The 20,997-nt window shown below is 40.3% G+C and overlaps 2 long non-coding RNA genes across 2 annotated transcripts in view; both read right to left on the bottom strand.

Moving 5' to 3' along the window:
• The window catches only part of LOC146507181 (uncharacterized), a 224,311-nt gene that overhangs the window by 18,097 nt on the left and 185,217 nt on the right, over positions 1-20,997 (bottom strand). The gene's annotated exons all lie outside the window — the stretch shown is intronic.
• The window catches only part of LOC146507185 (uncharacterized), a 144,708-nt gene that overhangs the window by 1,109 nt on the left and 122,602 nt on the right, over positions 1-20,997 (bottom strand). The gene's annotated exons all lie outside the window — the stretch shown is intronic.

The raw sequence follows: 20,997 nt of genomic DNA, 5'->3' as shown, positions 1-20,997 counted from the left end.
GCTAGCGAAACAGTACAGAGACAGTGAGTGAATACTTTGGCTATAAATTAGGTAGTGAGTACAGAGAAAGTGTGCTTCGGATGAAGCACGTGAAGATTATACTGTGAAAAAAGAATGTATTTAAAAGTTGTTAATTAAACTGCTAAGCAAATAAGCTACTCAGAAACACCACTGTGTTTGAGCAGGAACAGGAAGCGATACTATACCACAGAGCGAGCGAACACCAAGTGACAGCGCCACCGACAGGAGAGACCACTCTCTGATCAGCAGAAGTTTTCAGTAACTGCCCAGAAATGTTGTGAGGTCCAGGACTCTTAATCTTAGTGTGTCTAAAGAGATTAGCTGCCCCTCTCTCATCAATAAAAAATGATGGGGAAGTGGTAGTCTCTTCTTGTCTGCATAGAACAATCAAGATTTTCAAAACAAAGATAAAAACTGTTAAGCCAAATGTTTATCGGAGGTAAACCCATCTAAAGATATGTTACAGTTACCCTTAGTTTGTAGCCCATGTCATGGAGAGAGAGAGACTGCAAGTTGCGTGTCACTTTAAAGATGGCATCGGCATCAGCTTTGACATCAGCTTTGGGATGGATTTAAACAACAGTGATAAATATCTGAGGGAATTCCCTCTGTAAAGAAAATGGCCTGACAGATATTGACAGGAGCGCAATGTCGGGAAGACACAACCGGTCACGCACAGTAAAATTATTACACCAGCCATGGTTGATATATAAACATAGCCCTCCTCCATGAAATTTATGTGTTAGTTCACAGTTCCCATCCAACTGGACAAGGGCTCCAAAGCTGCTAATTTGCAGCAAAGTGTCACTGTCCAGATTGGTCAGCCACGTCTCAGTAAACGACATAAGACAAGCCTCTCTGTATTCTTGAAGATGAAGTACATTCCCCATCAGTCTTGTTCCTAGAAGACTGGACATTAGTCAGAATCATAGAATACGATTCTTCCTCCAAGGTTTTCTTAGACGCTGACACGCATTGCCTTTCTTCCCATGTTTCCTTGAACCTCAAGGCTTTTCAAAGTTTGTTCTTGACCAGGCATGAGAAACAAATCAGGGAAGCAATCCGTTCCCTCACAAAGTTAAAAATTTGGTTAAAAACTAAGTTAGGAAACACAAAAAATGCCTGCTGCAGGTCGCCAGAAGAGAAGTGCCCCTAAGGTCCTAATTAATACACACACATTACACACACACATTATTAGATACTTACACGGAGAAATCATGGAACACAAGCACAATCCCACGCACAAATGTACAAACATACACTATCACACTCTATCTTGATTGACTGCCTCCAAACATATATTGTACTATTAGCACTGTGTGCTGTTTAATAACATTTAATATTTGTTATTTACTGTTAGCTAAATGAATTATTTACTGTTAATGCATATGTCAGTTGTTTCTGTGGTTTTTCTGCTTTGTTGGGTTTTTTTTTTTTTTTTTTTTGGGGGGGGGGGGGGGGGGGTTCCCCCCAGCAGGGACTGAAGCTGTGTTTCTGTTAACTTTCTTCCCAACTTCTCCTTCTTTCTTCTTTTTTCATTTCCGTCCCATGGTCTTGTCCATTGTGATTGTTATAACTGATAATAAAACATCCTAGTAAAGATCTAATAAAATATGGCTATAAAGTGAACCATTATAGCAAATGCTATATGGGTCCACTTGGGAAAGTAAATCTGTTGGGCATTTTTGGCCTTTAGACAACAATTCTGCTGTTCTGCTGGACAGGCAAGCAAAAACAATTGTTTTTGTTTTGTTTTTTTTTTACTTCAGTGCAGTTCAGCTGGATTAAGTGATGGATGGAAATAAATTTTACTGCAGCCATAGAAACAGTTCACAGGAAGGCGGAAAGGAGTTTCACTGGATCATAACAGTAAAATATAAGAAAGTACCAATTCTATTCATCACAGATTCAATAGAAAGAATTTGCCCACTGTGTGCACACTGCTGAGGCAAAAACAAAGCTAATTTCAAGTAATTTCTGCTCTGTTTCAATAAAATACCTGTTTTATTGAGGAACAATAACTGGGGCTTACCTCTAAACACTCAACATGAGGACTGAATGAAGAGTTTTAGGACAGCCAAAGTTTTGGCGTTTAACTCACAGCTTTGAGCATCCATGCAAAGTGTTGATTCTAAAAATAAACTCCAAATACCAGCTATAACAACCATAATGGGCAGGATTTTTTTTCAGCATTAGATGTGTGCTGAAAAAGACTTCAATTCACATTTAAATATTCTCCTCCTGAAAGTAAAACAAATACATAAGTCAGAAGGCCAGCTGCAAATTATTCCTGTTCACAACTGTCAGCCACAAACTGACGCTGTGCCTCGTCAGTAAATCCAGCAGCATTTTAACGTTAAAAGAACTCTTTCGGCTGCTGCAAACATTAGTAAATCTGACCCTACGTTTTCCTTGTTTTTTATAATTCGAGTCATTATAATACAGGGTTATTTGCCACAGGCCATTCTTGTTTATATGACAAACAAGCCACTTTTAACACTGAGAGGGCAGGGAAGCTGGAGGATCTTCCTACACCCCTGTTTCTTGCACCATGTCTGGGTCACTGCTGGCTCTGGGGGCATCTTTTTGTCTGCACTTCAGATGTTTGGGTGGCTGTGAATGTGTGTGTGTATGTGTGTGTGTGTGCGCGTGCGTGCATGTGTGGTTAGGCCTTGGTCTGAGGTTTGCTGAGACTTGGTCCCTTTGGGACATTGTTATTGTGGGTGGGGGTTCCCCTCCCTGCCACTCCCCACTGGTTGTTCGTCTGGGGCTGAGGTGGCTGGCCTCTGCTGGGGTCGGCTGCCTACTGCATCTGACTCTCTGGCACTCTTGACCTTGGGTTATGGGACCGCCGTCTGGAGCTGCCCTCTTCCCTCTCCTGGGGTGGATGCACGATTGTCATTGAGATGTCGAGGAGAGAAGGTCGCCTCACAATCAGAATGCAGAGAAGAATTTCTGGTCTTGCCCCACACTCAGGAGTTTCTGGGCAGAGATATTTAATATGTATAACCGGATTTATGACTTAAAATTAGAGCCGGATGGTGTACTTGCAGTGCTAGGCTGCTCCCTAACCTCATTGGCACTCAGACGTCCTCTTCAGAAAGCCTTAATGTTTGGCATGATTGTAGCTAAAAGACTTATTCTCAGAGCCTGGAAATCACCATCTCCTCCATTTTTCAGGGTTTGGCTACGTGAGATGATTGCTTGTTTGTATATTGAAGAGGTTCGTTATCGTTTGGCTGACACCCATTTTAAGTTTGTTGAAATCTGGGGCCCTTTTCTCAATCATATTAATGGGAATTTAACATAAACTTTAACCCATTTGACTGCACTTTGTGTTTGTGTGAAACTGCACTTCTGCCGGACCCTGATTCCTTCCTGGACATGTTTCCCACATCTTCTAGTCTTGGTGAACTCTCTGTTGCCCTGTCTAAACTCACACAGAAGATAGTCTTTTTTGGACAATGGTGTTTCTTTTGAACTTTTGATTTGTACTGGCTAACTGGTGTATTTTTATTTATTTATTTATTTTTTATTTTTTTCCTTTCCTGTTTTCCTGTTTGGGGTCTTTTTTTGTTGTGTTTGGTTTCTGTTTTTTCTTTTTTTTTCTGTGCTTAAATGTTATTGTTTTTTAATCTTATGTCCTTTGTCTGGTGTGACGTTATGTAACTTTGAACTTAAAATCTTATAAATAAACATTTAAAAAAAAAAAAAAAAGAATGCAGAGAAGAAGAAAAGGATTGTCCTCATGGAAGCGGGCAGTTGCAGTCTGACACATACAGGATTAATGATGCATTGAATTGTGAAATGACCCAGAAAACAGGGTGCCAGCTTTCTGGAAATACATTTCAAAGGAACAGTTGCAGAGGACAGCCACACCTTTTGTCCCACGGTGTATAGAGGAGTGGGAGATCTCCTCCAATCTGCCGTACAGCAAGCTTGTGTTGTAGTCCGAAGCATCGCCACCTTGGTCTGGCGCCAAATCCTCCTGCTGCGGTGCAGTTGGTCCTGCACCTCTGGAGCCGCAACCTCCGCCTCCTGAGAAGGAAACAGTGGGGCTGATAACCCACACAAACCTCAAACGGGGAGAAACCGGTGGCAAAAGAGGTGAGAGAGTTATGCACATATTCTATCCAGGAGAGATGAGAGGTCCAGGAAGCAGGATTAACCGAAACCACACAGCAGAGCGCGGATTCCAGTTGTTGGTTTGTCCTCTCAGTTTGCCCATTAGACTGCGGGTGATAGCCCGAGGAGAGGCTCACCCCGACCCCCAAAGCTGTGCAAAACCCGCTTCCACACACACGACACAAACTGAGCCCATCATCAACAAGTAAGAGAGCAGTCTCAAGGGCAGAAGGGAGTTTAGGCAAGGGAACAAAATGATCAGCCTTAGAGAATCTGTCCACGATGGTAAGGATGACCAAGTGACCAGAGGAACGCGGCAGCCCCATGACAAAGTTCAAAGCGACCAAGGGCAACTGGGGACGGGCAGGGGATGCAAAAGCCTAGAAGCTGCCTGGTGACAGCTTTCAGAACGCGCACGAACGCGCACAACATACTCATGTGCATCCCTCTCCAACAAAGGCCACCAAAAGGACAGTTTCAACAAAGACACCATACGACGAATGCCAGGGTGACAGGCGAAGTGCGCAGTGTGCAGCCAATGCAGGACACACGGGCGCACGGTGGACGGAACAAATAGCTTACCCGGAGGTCCCGATCCCTGATCAGGCTCGTGCCACTGAACCCGGCGCACCACAGCCTCAATCTCCCATACCAAGGCCCCCACCAAGCAGGAGGGGGAACAATCGTGCCCACGTCCGAAGCCTCAGCTTCCGAGGAGAATTGGCGCAACAACGCATCTGCCTTCATGTTATGGGAGCCCAGACGGAAGGAAATCATAAAGTTAAAGCGGCTAAAAAACAACTGCCACCTGGTTTCCCTGGAATTAAGCCACTTCACGTTTCGAATGTAGACGAGATTCCTATGATCGGTCCAAATCACAAACAGATGTTCTGCTCCCTCCAGCCAGTGGTGCAACTCCTCCAAGGCCAACTTAAGAGCTGGAATTTCACAGTTACCGACGCCGTTCTCTTGGCAGAACTAAACCGCGGAGAGAGAAAAAGCGCTCATCGTCCGGCGAAATTTGAGACAGCACAGCTCCTGCGCCCGCATCTGAAGCGTCAGCTTCAACAACAAACTGCCTGGACACATCGGGGTGGGTGAGGACAGGTGCGGAGCAAAATAGTCGTGAAAACGCTCGTTCGGTTTCCGGTGTCCACTGAAAACCACGAGCGGGGATGTCAAACTAGTGAGCGGAAGCAAACGCAACTGAAATTCTTAATGAACCGCTGATAAAAATTAGCGAATCCCAGAAACCTCTGTAATTGCTTGTGTGTGGAAGAGGTCGGCCAACTCACAATGGCTTACAGCGGTCAGCTCAAAGCCACTGTCCCTTTTCTAGTATGTAACCCAAAAAGGACACTGACTCGGCATGGGAGACACATAACTCAGCTTTCACAAAGAGCTTATTTTCCAGAAACCACTGTAACACACAGCGCACCTGCTGTATGCCGTCATCCAGTGATCTGGAAAAAATTAGAATGTCGTCCAGATATGCAAAGACGAAGCGGTTCAAAAAGTCCTGCAACACATCATTGATCAGAGCCTGAAACACTGCAGGCGCATTGGTCAGTCCAAGGTCCAACTTAGTGAAAACAATCGCTTCCTGTAACGGGGCAAAGGCGGAAGAAATTAGTGGAAAGGCATATTTATTCCTTGTTCAAGGCTGCCGTTTTCTCTGACAGTTTCAATCAAAAGTAGAAATGCTAGGAGACTGAGATAACTAATAGTGCTGCCTGATGTGCAGTTGGTTTCCAAAACACGTTATTCATGGTTACATACAATTTTTGACTGATGTGGGCCAAAGCCTAGCATAGCCTGTAACGTTATTATGACGGACACATTTTATCAGTGAACTTGACTTTAAGTGACTTAAAGGTTTCTTTGAAAAATACTTTCTTATATCCAGGTTCTTCCTTTTTGCTGCCACCCTCCTCCCCTCCTTGCGGGTACTCGCAGCGCAGGCTTGCCGCTGCTAAAACTAAACAGAGCTCCCTGAAAGGCACAGCCAATCACATTGGCCATATTTGTCACATGAGGTAGGACTCCAGTAGAGAGCGTAACTCTTTCTGCACCGCTAGGTGAATGAGACGTTGACAGATCGGAATTTTTTTCTTTCTATTTTTTTTTCTTTACTCGAAGAGATCAAATTATTGGTGGTGACAATTCAATAATCACTGGATATTGGTGGGGACATGTCCCTTCCGTCCATGCCAAATCTACTCCCTTGACTTCAACCATTATGTAAAATTTTGAAAAAAGCAATCAAGATGATTACTAAAGCAGGATTTAGAGACCACACTAACATTTCTTGAACAACATGTTCTTGAAATTAAAAATCCTGAAGTTTATGGATCTTATAAAATATAAAACTGCAAAAATTATGTACAAAGCCAGATACAATATGTTACCAGGAAATGTACAAAGGATTTTTTTTTTGATAGAGAAGGGGACTATGATTTGAGGGGAAAATTAAATTTGAAGACTCTTAAGCACGGACAAGGGTTAAAATGGTAATACAAAAGGTATTACCATTTGTGGGGTACAACTGTGGAACAGTTTTCCTGTGGACCTACAGCAATGTTCAAGCATTATTCCGTTCATAAAGATGTTTTGAAAACTGCTTTTGGAAGAATATGAAGCTGATAAAGTTGATGACTGACAGTATATATAACTCTGCCCAATTGTATCTGAATTATATCTATCACTGTAGCTATGGCTATACATGTCCTTGATTCCTTGGTTATTGTGTGGGGTAAGTGATAAGGGGAAGTTGGTTTAACATTTTTATTTGTTTTTGTTTGAGCACATACATTTGTACATGTTAATGCACGTATCTAGTAGTAGCTACTGAGTTAACAATGTGAATACTAAAAATAAACAAAACCGTTAACAAGAGCAAGGTACAGATGGTCTACAGCGCTCAAAGCACTCAGACCATGATTCTGCTATTGAAATAACAGGACAGGTTATTAAAAAAAAACAAACAAACAAAAATGTTTACAAGTGAGATGCACGTTTTGTGGTCTATCTTCTGCACATTGTAGTTTCAACACAGCGTCATACTGGGTTTACGAGTGTCGTTCCAATTCTCAACACACGGCTCTTCTCTTTTCCTAAGTCATTAGATTTTTCTCCTACTCAATTTTAGGTGAAAAAGTCACCAAGGTCAGGAATCCGGTCGTTAAGTGATGACGTGACGAATCCTACTTCCGGGCCTAAAGTAGTCTGCGTTTAATATGGCTTTTGTGTTGTTAACATGTTTAATGTTTTGTATTTTCTTCTATTTAATCTCAAAAAGCTCTTAAAACAGTCAGTGATCACTGTTGACCTCCCTCGGCTTTTATTGCCGCTAATCATTTATTTAAGCTCAGTTTTTAAAACCTTAGGATGTAACTACAACCCAGCTCATGCAGCAGTATATGAATGACTAACCTCGTATTGAGGATGGATTATCTCAGTTGTTCTCCTGGCTGAACTTTGGTCCTTTTACAGCATCCTGCCATGCAATTACATTTGTTCCTGACCACCGAGAACACTCACGTTAACTTTTATCGAGTGGAAAAAAAGTTAGCTTGTTTATATTATGCTAACATAGCTGTGTCGCCTGCGGTCACATAGCACATCATTATATACCAGCTAGCCAAACTTCAGTAACCCTACAAATGTCACTGCTGTTTAGTTTTCTGTCTTCATTTATGTTGGAAGTGATAACAGAGCTGTACGTTTTCATGGATGCCTGGATGTTAAACTCAATTGTTACACCTGGTAGAGCAGAACGCTGATGATTTTATTAAAGATGAAAGACTTTAGACAGTTTTTCAACTCTCAGTAATGCCATAGTGATCGTTTGATATATGGACCTGCAGCGGAGTTATGCACAGACCAGTGTTGCCAACTCCTTAGTAAGGATAATCGCTATTGGCTGTCCTAAAAGTCGCTAGAAGTCGCCAAATGACGCCATCACCTAATTTGCATAATTTGTCATGCTAATGTAATTGTAACCTACGTTGTTGGAGAGAAATAACATCGTGGAAGAGACATAAAGTGAGTAAAAAACGTCCTAAATGCATTTAGAATTTATTTAGAACTACAAATTAAATTTCTTTTAGCAATTATTGTTTTTTTTATGTCACAATTTCGACCCTGCTCCTTTATCCGGGCCTGGACCGGCAAAAGTGACCCGAAATTGGCACTCTGGTGGAGTTACTTTGTGTGTGTGTTTATAAGTAGTTTTAAACCTTGTGATCCACAAAACAGCATAAACAGTAAAAGAAGAAACTGACTGCGTTACAGTCAGTGCGGGAGCAGAGGCTTCGCTCATGCACGATTCATTTGCCGTTTGGACGCACAGGTGTGAACATCACCTGCCCTGATAGCAGCTGGGGGAGGACTCTCCTCCACCCGTGAGCGCTTTGGCACGGGTGAGGCGCCCACGGCAGCACCGCTGCTTGTTGAGAGTAAGAGCAATACGCGTTTTCACGTCAAAAAGTCGTCATAAATAAGTCTCCAATAACACCAGAAAAAGTCGCCAGATTTGTCGCTAGTCGCTTTTTAGAAAAAGAGTCGCTAAGGGGGTCTGAAAACTCGCTAAATATAGCGACAAAGTCGCTAAGTTGGCAACACTGGCCCAGACACGGCTAGTGACGTCAGACTTAACGACCGGATAGTAGCTAGGAAATGCTTTTGGAACGTACCCTGTTAGGGTTAGCTCCACCCTAATGAAAAATGGCTCTGCGCTGCCAGCTACTGCGGTTCTTTTCCGTGTCCAGCATGTGGTGCTAAAGTGCCATAAAAGGCAAAGAGGGTCTGGCTCAGCAGCATGCAGCTCGTGCCTCTGCGCCGGTATCAGAGCTCAGCGTAGTTGCAGACGGTCAGGAGTCATGGATATCAGCCACATAAACGCACGCATTAAATCGTTCCATTTTTGTCAAAACCTCTTAGTTTTGACCCGTTAATATGGCCCGTTGTCTTTAAGGAAATTCTTTAACCAGCAGGAGTGAGGACTGTTAAGAAGCACAGCGTACGTTTGAGTGGAGTGGGGATGCAGAGATTCCCAGTCTCTCCTCGCATGAATCCCAGCAGGCAGTGCAGCGGAAATACAAATCTGACCACCCACCTATGAGAAGGAAGTGCAGTGTGTTGCAGTAGCTGGCCTGTGTGCCTCCAGTGTTTCACAGCAGCATCATGGCTGAAGATAAAACAGCGTGGTTTCTACATCATGGCTTCCTTTATAAAACAGGAAACCAAATCCGGTTTTATTTAAAAACACACACAAAAAAAAAACTCGTAAAAAAACAAAAACAAAAACAGGAAACAGAAAAAAATAATTCACAAATAAACAAGCTAATCAATTAGTAGGTGACTGGTTAATTGGCTAGCACACAGCCCAAACCACTACAGATAAAAGTGGGGGGGGGGGGGGGGGGGGGGGGGGGGAGAGGGAATTACCCACATGTCCAAAAGTAATTCATACTCAAAATTACACAGGAAAATGCAAACAGGTTAATATAATTTTTATTTAAATACAAACTGTTTGGTATTTTTGCAATGGCCCTGATGAAGGCCACAAGCCAAAATGAGTTGGTGACCTAATAAATTTGTTCCCCAATACTTTAAGTGTCACTGGAGTTTTCACATCATCAGATCTAGGAGTAGGTGAAGAAAATTTTGTTGTTCCCTTTTAGTTGAAGATAGTTCTATTGTTATTAGCTCAACTCTGTAGACACATGTAAAGCTTTTTTTTCCTTCTTCTTTTTTTAATCATAACTATACTTTAAAATCCAAAAACAAATTTAAATTAGCTTTAGCAGTAACTACTGGGTAAGCTTTCTGTGGCAGTGATCTACCATTATTTTTGTAAATTAAAAAAATTTTTTAGGAGTGGGACAATGCTCTGAGGAAAAAAAAATACAGCATTTTCTGAGAGAAATGTCAAAATGTGCTAAAGTCAGACAAAATTTCCCAGAAATTATGAGGTCTAAGACGGCAGCAGTAAATGGGCAAGGCCACGTAAAGTTATGAGTTACTAAGGTTGTAACCAGCAAGATCCCAAACACTGGTCCTTAGATTTGTGGTTCCAAATAAATAAATAACATCACATCATGCACAGGGCTCTTGTGAACAGGCCAGATTCTCACCTATGTCTCCACAGGTGCTTCTGATACATGACTCTGGGATAAAATCACAAGTCCTTTTTAACTGAGGATTCCAATTTCAAATTAGAATTGGATTGGAGAACACAGGGTAAACAGCTGGCTGTGATATATTTTGGTTTGTCTATAACAAAAAAATAATTAAATCTGTTTTTCATTGCATTTCACAGATGTTATAATTTCAGGATGATTTAGTTTTTTCCTGTACATTTGTAGCCATGGGATATTTTAACAATCTGTTTGCTTTAGTAAAGTAATAACATTTTCTGTGGCTTAACAACAGGACTGAAACAACACAGCACATAAGTTGTATGACATGTTGTTGGATGTGTCGTTGCCAAAGTAGCCCAGTTTTCTACACACAGAACAAAACGGTTACATTTTCTCAACAGGACTTTTATTGCAGTAACCAGAGAAACCTACCACATCCACGTGCCAACATGTTCCACTGTTCACCAACCAATCAAATGTTTTTCTATCCCATTTCACATTCTTTCTGTATTTCATCATCAATCAGTATCATCATCGCAGCTTGGAATTAAACACAATCATTTGATTCAGCTTTTTTTTTTTTAAGTAACGGTCCCGAAAGTAAGGAAAACACTGAGTTACTAGTGTGTTTGCCTTGCTCAGGGGCCCACCTTTGGGCAGGATGTCAGGCTCAGCTGACTGATGCCCTTTCATTATTGCACTGCTTGCTGCATCTCCCACAGTAGTGCAACAGGGAAAGAGTGTCAAGCAGCGAGCATCCTGTCGCTGCCATGCCGAAAGCCAAAGGGCAAAGTAAGAGGAGGATTTCCTCTTCATCAGGGTGTGAGTAAAACTCCTGTGCACACATCATGAACTAACTTTAGCCTTTGTGTTGTGCTACCAGAGACATAAACATTCACAAAATGCTGCAGCAACAAGCTGAGGACATGTGTAACTGCACATACAAGCATAACAGGGGAAATGTACTCTTGCCAAGTGAGAATCATGTAGGAGCAGAACGCTTTCATACGTGCACTGATGAGTGTCAGCAACAACCCTCAGAGTTTAGAATGGAGTGGCAGTGTCCACGAGACCAGCTGTCAGACATGGACTGCTCCCCTGCTTCACTTGTATCCATTTCAACCCAAACAGTGAGCACAGCAATGATTTCAGTCACTGATGAGATATTTCTTCTCTCAAGAGCCTTTTATCAGCCTGATATTTAAAGGGTCAGTTCATGCCAAAATATAAACATCCAACATATCTACAGTGTTATTTTTGTCCAGGTTTTGTAACAACCCTCTTAAAGGTTACTGCATCCACACTCACACGATGCTATGAGATTTTATTTCTGTGGATTTGTCCATGGTAAGGTCTCAGATGTTGCACAATATCTTTAAAATTAGAAACATCCTGTCTCTGAGTGATTCTGAAAAACTAGTTCATGCATTTATTACTTCTAGGCTGGACTACTATAATTCGTTATTATCGGTATGTCCTAAAAACTCCCTGAAAAGCCTTCCGTTGATCCACAATGCTGCATCTAGTATAAAGACAGGGACTAGAAAGAAAGAGCATATTTCTCTCTATTCAGTCTACAATTTAAAATCCTCCTTACATACAAGGTATTGAATAATCAGGTCCCATCTTATCTTAAAGACTATATAGTACCGTATCTCCCCAAGAGAACACTTAAATCTCGGACTGCAGATCCCAGATGTGATCCTGAGGCCATTGAGTGTAGACTCTTCATCGATTGACTGGGTCTAGAACTACTGTGCATAAAATTTATGACCAAAGTCTTTCACATGGGAAAGCAGTGGCAAAGAGCCGTTGCTGGAATTCATTTTTTTTTTATTTTATTTATACAGCACCTAATCACAACATCAGTTGCCTCAAGGCACTTTATATTGTAAGGTAGACCCTACAGTAATACATACAGAAAACACCCCCTATGAGCAAGCTCTTTGGTGAAAGTGAGAAGGAAAAAACTCCCTTTTAACAGGAAGAAACCTCCGGCAGAACCAGGCTCAGGGAGGGGCGGCCATCTGCTGCGACTGGTTGGGGTGAGAGAAGGAGACAGGATAAAAGAGGGGGGGGGGGGGTTGGATTCAGGGTCACCTGAAGAAAAAAAAAAAAAAAAAAAAAAAGGGAAAGTTTTAAGCCTTATCTTAAAAGTGGAGATAGTGTCTGTCTGATTCCATAGAAGGGGGCCCTGAAAACTGAAGGCTTTGCCTCCCATTCTACTTTTAAATACTCTAGGAAAAACAAGTATGCCTGCAGTGCGAGAGCAAAATGCTCTAATGGGGTGATACGGTTACTATAAGGTCATTAAGATAAGATGGGCCCTTTGCTGGAAATCCATATTGTGACATAGGGAACACAAAGAAATATAAACAGCTAAAGCTAAAACAAACTAGACAGTTGCAGCACACAAATTTTCCTCATGCTATGCTCAGACTGGCTGTGACCGGAGCAGCAAACAGGTGTGACCTTCCTGTGTTTTTCTTAAGGATAACACCTTTTCCAAGAGATTTTCCAACTGAGTGTTAGGCAGCTGGAGGTTTCCTCACTCCCAGGAGGGTCAGTCGTGCTCCAATCGGGGCTTGCAATTTTAACGTATCACCTCTCCTTTTCATTTGTGGCATGGCCAGGACATCTGTCTGCCTCAAGTAGATCTGCTGACATCGCAACTGTTTTGATAACTTCCACTGTGGGAAGCTCCCCATGCAAGATGAGTTTTTCTTCTTTAAAAAGACTGACAAAAGTACTCTTACCCCTCTTGATATTGTATGACACTTTAATTTAGAACCCTTGACAAACAGAAACTGAATGAATAGTTCGATTTATTAACATTAAATACTGTAGGTAGAGTTGTTTTTTGAACATTCGTATTTTTTAAAAGCAATTAACGAAGCAGAAATAAAAAACAATGACTGGCAAAGTTTGGAATGACAAAAACAAAACAACAAACAAACACATGTGAGATATGAACAAAAAAATGTTGACACTTTAAAACAACAAATTCACTGGAGAGCAGGCAGACTGCTCTTTCATACAACATGCTTTGAAACACCTTCAGTAGCAGTAACGCTGACTTCAGTTACTGCAAGGCTACAATCCTGACAATCCTCAAAGCGTGCGTCACACTGCATATTTAACGTGAGACCTGCAGCAGTGTGAAGGAATGGAAGGAGCAAGAGCACTAGCTGCACACTGACAGAGTAACAAACCTGAGGACAGAGGAAGACCATCCCTCAAAGCCAAGACCCTATAAGCAATATTGCACTACTCTGTTAACTCTAGTGAAAGCAGAGGCAATACTGATAGGGGCTTGTCTGCAAGGTGACACACCATTCTTCTGTCAGTGTGAGGTGAGAGGAGCATCTGACTCTGCAGCCTAAATGCTTTCACACTCAAAGTTAGGAATACAAGGTTTAGTAAGACAGACCAATGCATGTGTTCACATTAACTTGAAATCTTGCAAAACACAAAATTTTTGGTTTCTTTTATTCTTGTTAAAACTATCAATCTGAAGCAAAACAAAAAGTGAACAATTTAAAATCAAACCAAGTAGTAATTATCTATTTGAGATGCTACAGAGAAAAAAAAATGCAAATGAAAATTATTTTACAGCTCGCGCTCATGTCACATAAATAGACAATGTCCCATACCTCCTGATGACTCCGTGGCCAATTCTGACCTGGTTTAATCAAAAATGGTAGAGCATCGTGGACTATTCAGATGAAAATTAAATACATTGAAAAACAAAAAAAACAAAACAAAAAAACCCAACAACTATTGTCCGCCTGCAGTGGACGACATAAACTAATTGAACTTCACAATTAAATTTAGCAATGAGGGAATGCTCGTGATTTTTGTTAGAATCACCACATTATTAGAAGCAGCCACACTAAAGAAAGACCGCTGTGAATGTGAGATATCTATATACACACACACACACATATATATATATATATATATATATATATATATATATATATATATATATATATATATATATATATATATATATATATATATATATATATTTTTTTTTTTTTCCCCATTGTACACCTTTCTCCTGTTATTTGTTTCTGCTGTCTACTACTTATGAATGGTCCCATTAAAAATAAATAAATAAAAGGCTTAGGTCCTTCTTGTGCATGTCAAGTTGGCTGTGAATGCTTCTGGTTAGCATCTTTGCCTCTATGATGTTTGCTGGATTCCTCCAGTGCATCAAAACAGTGATAATTAGAGGACTGGAGGAACTTTCAGGGAGGAGCAGAGCAGGTAATGACCAATGCACTACTAATGTTGTCAATGTGTTTTGTGCTGGCAGACACAAAGAGCACAAGTTACAGTTCAGCTCATATCTGGTCCGTGTCCCCTAAGGAACACAAAATTTCATTCATTTGTCTTTTTTTTTTCCTCGTTTTTTGAAGTGAAGTGCACTCCTTACTGGATAAGGAGACCTGGCTTTGGAAACTGGACACTTAAAATGAAAACCACTGAACCGTAGCTGGAGAACAAGCTGTAATCACAACACCAGAAAAAAAAAAAGAAAGAAAGAAAGAAAAAAAAAAAAAAAAAAAAAAAAGATATTTTTGACAAACCGCCCCTCCATGTATCACCACCTTACCATGGTGGAAGGGTTTGTCTGTCCCAGTGATCCCATGGGCCATGTTGTCAGAGGCCTTTGCTCCTGGTAGGGACATTACAGAAGAACATTGTGTTGCAATTACACTGACAGGAGTAAAAAGAAAATTCTTTTTTTCCTCTTTTTGTGAAGTGAAGTGCGCTCCTTACCGGATAAGGAGGCGTGACTTTGGAAACTGGACACTTAAAATGAAAACCACTGAGCCGTAGCTGGAGAAGCTGTAATCACAACCAAAAAAAAAAAAAAAAAGCTCAACATGAATGTCAGATCAGTTTAAAAGACAAGTTTGTGTGTTTTCTATTTGAGGTCCATGGTAAAATGGCAGACGGACCAGTGGAAGCTGTCATAATCTGACTTCTAGGGAATGATTTGAAAATATCACTATGCTGAAAGTGATCCAGAAATGCATGGTTTCATAGGGGAAAATCATTTTTAATGGGCTTATTTTCAGAACACACCACTTACTGAAAACAGTTTTATGATGAACTGTTGTATTTAAGTTAATTTCTAGCCCTCACAGTTTAATATACAAACTTGCAAAAGTCAATAAAAAAATCAATTTGTTTCACAGGTGATCAAGAAATGTACTTTTTTTTGAAAGTCAAAAAAAGGAAAAAAATGACATTAAGAGGTAGCAACAACGAAAACAGAACTTTAAAAGAAGTGGCAAACAATATAGTGAACTCAAACCTTGTTTTATACCCAACATAGTTTTTATATTCTAATATAAGTTTTTGGTTTTTAAACTGACAATTAAAAAATAAATAAAGTGTAAAAATCAATGATGTGTATGTAGTTATACAATGAAATTATTCCCATTTTCACTGTTCTATGTTTAACTAGGAAACCTTAATAAAATGATTATCATCATCATCATCATCATCATCTTATGACTTATTACATAACAAATGAGAGAACAAAAAAGTCTGTGAAGTGGCTATAAATGGTCATCCCCACATGAATACTTAAAAAAAATGTAAATCTGTTCTTTGGTACAAATGTCACACACACATTTTTAAAATAATACATTTTTGCTCTAAATGATGTGTCAAAACAAGCGTTAATGGAGCAAAAGAGCTGGCTACCAAACCTCAAATCACTATTATTCACAAAGTGCCAGACAGGTAGAAATGTCTGATTTTAAATAAATAAAGCCAATTTAAAAAGTGAAGATAGTTCTTTGTATCAAAAAGAGTGTTACCAAAACAACAATAATAATATTAATGATAATAATAATAGACAACACTCATACAACTAGCTGCCACACCCATCAGCGATAAGCTGTGGGAAAATGATATAAGGATATTTTTGACAAACCACCCCTCCATGTATTACCACCTTACCATGGCCGTGTTGTCAGAGGCCTTTGCTCCTGGTAGGTTCTCCCAAAGAAAATTGGTAGATGGAAGTAGCTAAAGCAAAAAAAATAAAATGAAAAAATCAATACGTGTGGGAGGCATTTGGTGAGGGCATGGAACGAGACTTTTGGTTGGCCTCGAAAAGATTCTGTTAGGCAACATCCAATGCCTTTCGACTGGCAGATTAAGGTGGTTTAAGAGGAAGGACTGGAGGGTGTGCTCCAACTATAGGAAGACCACACTGCTCAGCTTCCCTGCTAATGTCCACACCAGGTTAACGGACACAAGAGCCCGTCAAACCTCAGATTCAGGAGGAACGATGCAGTTTTAGTTCTAATCATGGGATGCTGAACAAGCTCTTTGTCCTCTCCAAGATATTTGTGTGTGTGTCATTCAGTCTCTGTACAATTTTCTGCTTCCTGTTTGCATTACGATTGTCAAATTTTTATTTTAGAAGTTGAATAAAGGTAAGTGGATGCTTGGTGTGCAGAATTGTATTGCACTCTTCATCCAAAGCGACAGACATGTTTTTTATTGTTGTTGTTTTTTTGTTTTGTTTTTTTTTTTTTAATCATAATTTATACAGTACTGACTATTGACAAAAGAACTCGGACCTTTCAACTAGCATTCGCATTAGGACCAGCAGTACAAGAATAACAGGCCAGGTTTCCAAAATTGTTATTTTTCATAGAAGTTCAGCAACTGGTGTATACTTTTAATTTATTTAATTAATTTTTTTAAATAAACACTAGAGTTGTATGTTTTTTGAAATGAAATTGGTGACATATGAGGCTGGACAATAGAAAAATAATTTTGGGGAACATGCACATGAGAAATGGAGTATATTATTTCTAAACTATTTTTCTAGATTTCCAAAACTGTAAGACTGCATTGTTATATCCTAGTGTAACTGGGAGCAGACTCATGTCATCTTTCAACCGAGTAATGGCTGTAAGGGCTCCCTGTTAACTGAGGAACCTTTTTTTTTTTTTTTTTTTTTTTTTTTTAAAATGGAAAAAAGGAAAACAAGTGTGAAAGAATTTCAACTTAATTTCTTCAATTTATAGAACTTAGTTTACACAAGTTCGTTAACTTAACTCTTCTTTCACATTTTAGAAATGTTTAGAGAATTTTGAACTAGTAAATCAATCACATTTTTTTCAGACAGACTGTATACTAATTTAAGTAAGTTGAAAGAGTTTATTTTTTGACAGGGAAGTTTTTAAAATATTGGACTCTTTACAGAAAAATTAAATTCACATCTTCTTGAAAAAGGGGTGTTGTAGTGTTTTCCAATGGCTTTCTTTTCCCCGTTTTATAAATATGATTTATTCCATTTTAGGTTAGTGTGTTTAAAGGGCTTCCAGCTTATTCACTGCATGATAGATAAATATCTTTGTTGGTCCTTTCAATGACCTCTCTCTCGCTCCCTCTTTTTTGTAACAGAAAGCATGTTTAGGCAGACTACATCTTTTTCAGTGACATTCAATAAAACCAAAGACATTGGAGACAACAGATGAATTCAATTCCACTCTTCTTCTCTCCCACTTTGTGCTCAAGAAATGGTCAGGGTCCTGGCCACGTCGTTGATCTACTCCATAACCCCCTTCACGCAACAACAACAACAATAATAATAATACTACCATGGTTAATTTTCTTTCACAAATGAAGCAGTTGAATAATTGCTCTAATTGACTGCAAACTGCATTTAAACTGAATTTATTCACAGCATAACATATGAACAGGTTGGGGTTGATTCCCAGTCCAGCTCCATCTGTTTTATTTGCTCATCATGCTTTGTTTATACACATTTGATTCATATTTGCAGCAAATAAAATGGAAACTGAGAACAACAGTATGAGTGGACAAGCAACACTACCAGGATGTGTTTGTGTGCAGCAACTTCCTGTGGCCTCCTTGAAGCATTTACACAGACTTTAACTGGATGTCTCACCTCTGGAGGTGGTTAAGGTGCGTTTACACCTGGATCTACTTGCTGTGCTTGAGGGGCTAGATATAGTTGGTTAGTCAGGAGACACATTAACAGAAGCTGCAGAATAACTCTCTCCTGCTTGAAGCGTCCCTATAGGCAGCATTTCACATGGAGCCGGTCTGCTCTGATATTTGCCTGTCAGCACCATCACAGCAGCAAGTGTCTGCATGCTGGCCATCCAACCTCTCCCACTGTACTTTGGCATTTGTGACAGCACACAGTTGGCTGATTGAAGCTTTTACTATTTCCATGTGGACAAAATGACAAAAGCTGCTGCTGTAACATTGCTCATTAAAAACAAGGGACTACTATGACCTGCATATCCTGCTTTTTATTTTTATTTATTTTTTTAATAATTACCTCATCTTCACACCCATGGGCAATTTGGAGTGACCCACTCGCTGCATATCTTTAGACTTGAGGAAGCTCAGAGACAACCCATGGAAACATGGGGAGAACATGCAAACTCCACACAGAAAGACGGTAGAATGGTGGTAGAATTGAACTGTGAGGCAACAGTGCTAACAACCGTGCTACCCTAAACATTAGCCATATTTACATAAAACTAGAAGGGTGAATCTCCACTAATGATTACCATGATATCCACCAGTGGTACAATAACAGGCCTGCCCAACACTAATAGTTTCTCGTTTTTCAGTCTTCTCATTACATTATTAGACACAAGAGACTGAACAAGCAGCTAAAGACACGACTGCAAACAATATCTCCAGTATATACCTCACTACAACACTTCCCCCTTGAGACAGACAACAAGCAGCAAATTCCACAGTCACTTGCAAAACTGGCTAAGTAAAGCTACAGGCAAATCTCTCTCTCTCTCTCTCACTCACTCCAACCCCCTGCACCCAACCAGAGTGGCCCTGCCCTCAACATTCCTTAACAAGGCCCACCACCCCCACCCTAACTTGCCTCAAATAGGAAACTTACCCCCCATGCCACCCACACCGTGACTTTTTCAAGCCTGCACACTTAAATTATGCTTTGAAAAGCCAATTGAAAGAGAAAGAGGGAAAAAAAAAGAAAAAAAAAGGGAGCGCTACACTGCACCGCGCCACTCACACTCTCTGTGGAACTAAGAAAAAGCGTGCAGCGTTAACCTACAGACTTGCATGTTTACAGCAAAGACATACACAGTTACTCTTTAAAAAAATAAAAAATAAAAAAAAAAATAACATTTTCGCCAGGAAAACGTGCACATACCGTAAAGCCACACAAACTGCAGACAGTTCTTTAAAACAAACAAACAACAGTAACAACAAATAAAAAAATAACAACAAAAAACAAAAACTACAACAAAAAGTACACAACCCAAAAAAGTTGGATGACTGGACATGAATCAAGACTAAGCACATTTCTTACACATTAAAAATGTTTAAGGTTAATTCATACATTTTGGAAAGACCAGGTCTACAGGACTTAAGAAAAGGGTTTGTGCTAATATAAGCACACACTGCATTAGAAAAAGTTGTTGTTGCATTTTCATTATGTTTTTCTCCATTTTCTGTCCTTAAACTCTCAATCATCTCAGTGTCATTAAATGAGCCGGACTGACTTTCACACACTGATTTTAGAGACTGCTGTAAATATTATATGACTTTTACAAATGAAACAGTTTCCCCTTCTTCCGTAATTTTAGTCACTCCCTCCTGTGATTATCTGCTGACGTTTTAACCAGCAGGAGGGTCTCAGTTCAGTCTGATTTCATACAATGGCGCATCATGGAAGCACAGTTTACCCCTAACAAAACGTGAGAAAAGTTGGCTCAGTTGACCTAAAAAAAAAAGTTACTTAGTATGAACAGCTGGTGTGAATGCAGACTGAGGCAGCCTGTGAACAAAATGTTCTTTTTTTTTTTTGTAAAGAGGCGGGGTCCAGGAGAGAAGCCCTGGATGGCTCTGAAGAAATAAGGCAGCATGTTGAATAGGAAAGCCACACACTCTTCCTGTCATAATAACCTCTGAACTTCGCCACTGGCTCCCAAATTGCCCCCTGGGGATCTGCAGGGGTTCTTAAGGGACTTTCCAAAATACAACTTTTTTTTTTTAGCTCAAGAAACACAAAAGACTAAATTCAGCGTTAAGCCAGAGGACTCTTTTAGCTGAAAACAGAGTCGGTGGGACACCTAGGACTTCAAAGTAATGACACTTAAAGGAGTGCTTATTGTGAACCTCCTTCAGAATAAAAATTACTCTACATCACCTGTGAAATCTATAATTTCCTCATTTTACCATCAGACCCCCCCCCCCCCAAAAAAAACCCCACTATAAAATAACATTTTAAAAAAAATGTGGAAAACTTAAAGTCATTACGTGCTACTTAGGAATTTAAATAAAACGCATGTCACCTCTCACTGGAAATTCACTGTATCCATACAGGGCTAAGTGATAAAGAAAAATTGATTAGTTCGCTGAGGGACCGAGCAAACATGGAACTACTATGCTAGAAAGGTATGGAGCGTAACTTATGGCTGCTGGAAATGTTTGTTCGCTATTTTCCTCCGTTTGTCGGCATCCGTCTCCCCGTTGCTGGGAGTGGAGGGCGAAGGCCGAATGCTATGACAATACTATTGCACTGCTTCAGCGATGATACAGTAGTGCAACATCGTCAAAGCAGCTGACCTCTGCGCGCGCGCACGCACGCACACACGCACACACACACACACACACAGTAAAGACGGGGCAGCGGTTTAAACTGTGA

This window comes from Neolamprologus multifasciatus, chromosome 12, assembly GCF_963576455.1.
Source record: "Neolamprologus multifasciatus chromosome 12, fNeoMul1.2, whole genome shotgun sequence".
NCBI classification, from domain to species: Eukaryota; Metazoa; Chordata; class Actinopteri; order Cichliformes; family Cichlidae; genus Neolamprologus; species Neolamprologus multifasciatus.
This window is presented reverse-complemented; position numbering and strand designations above follow the sequence as displayed.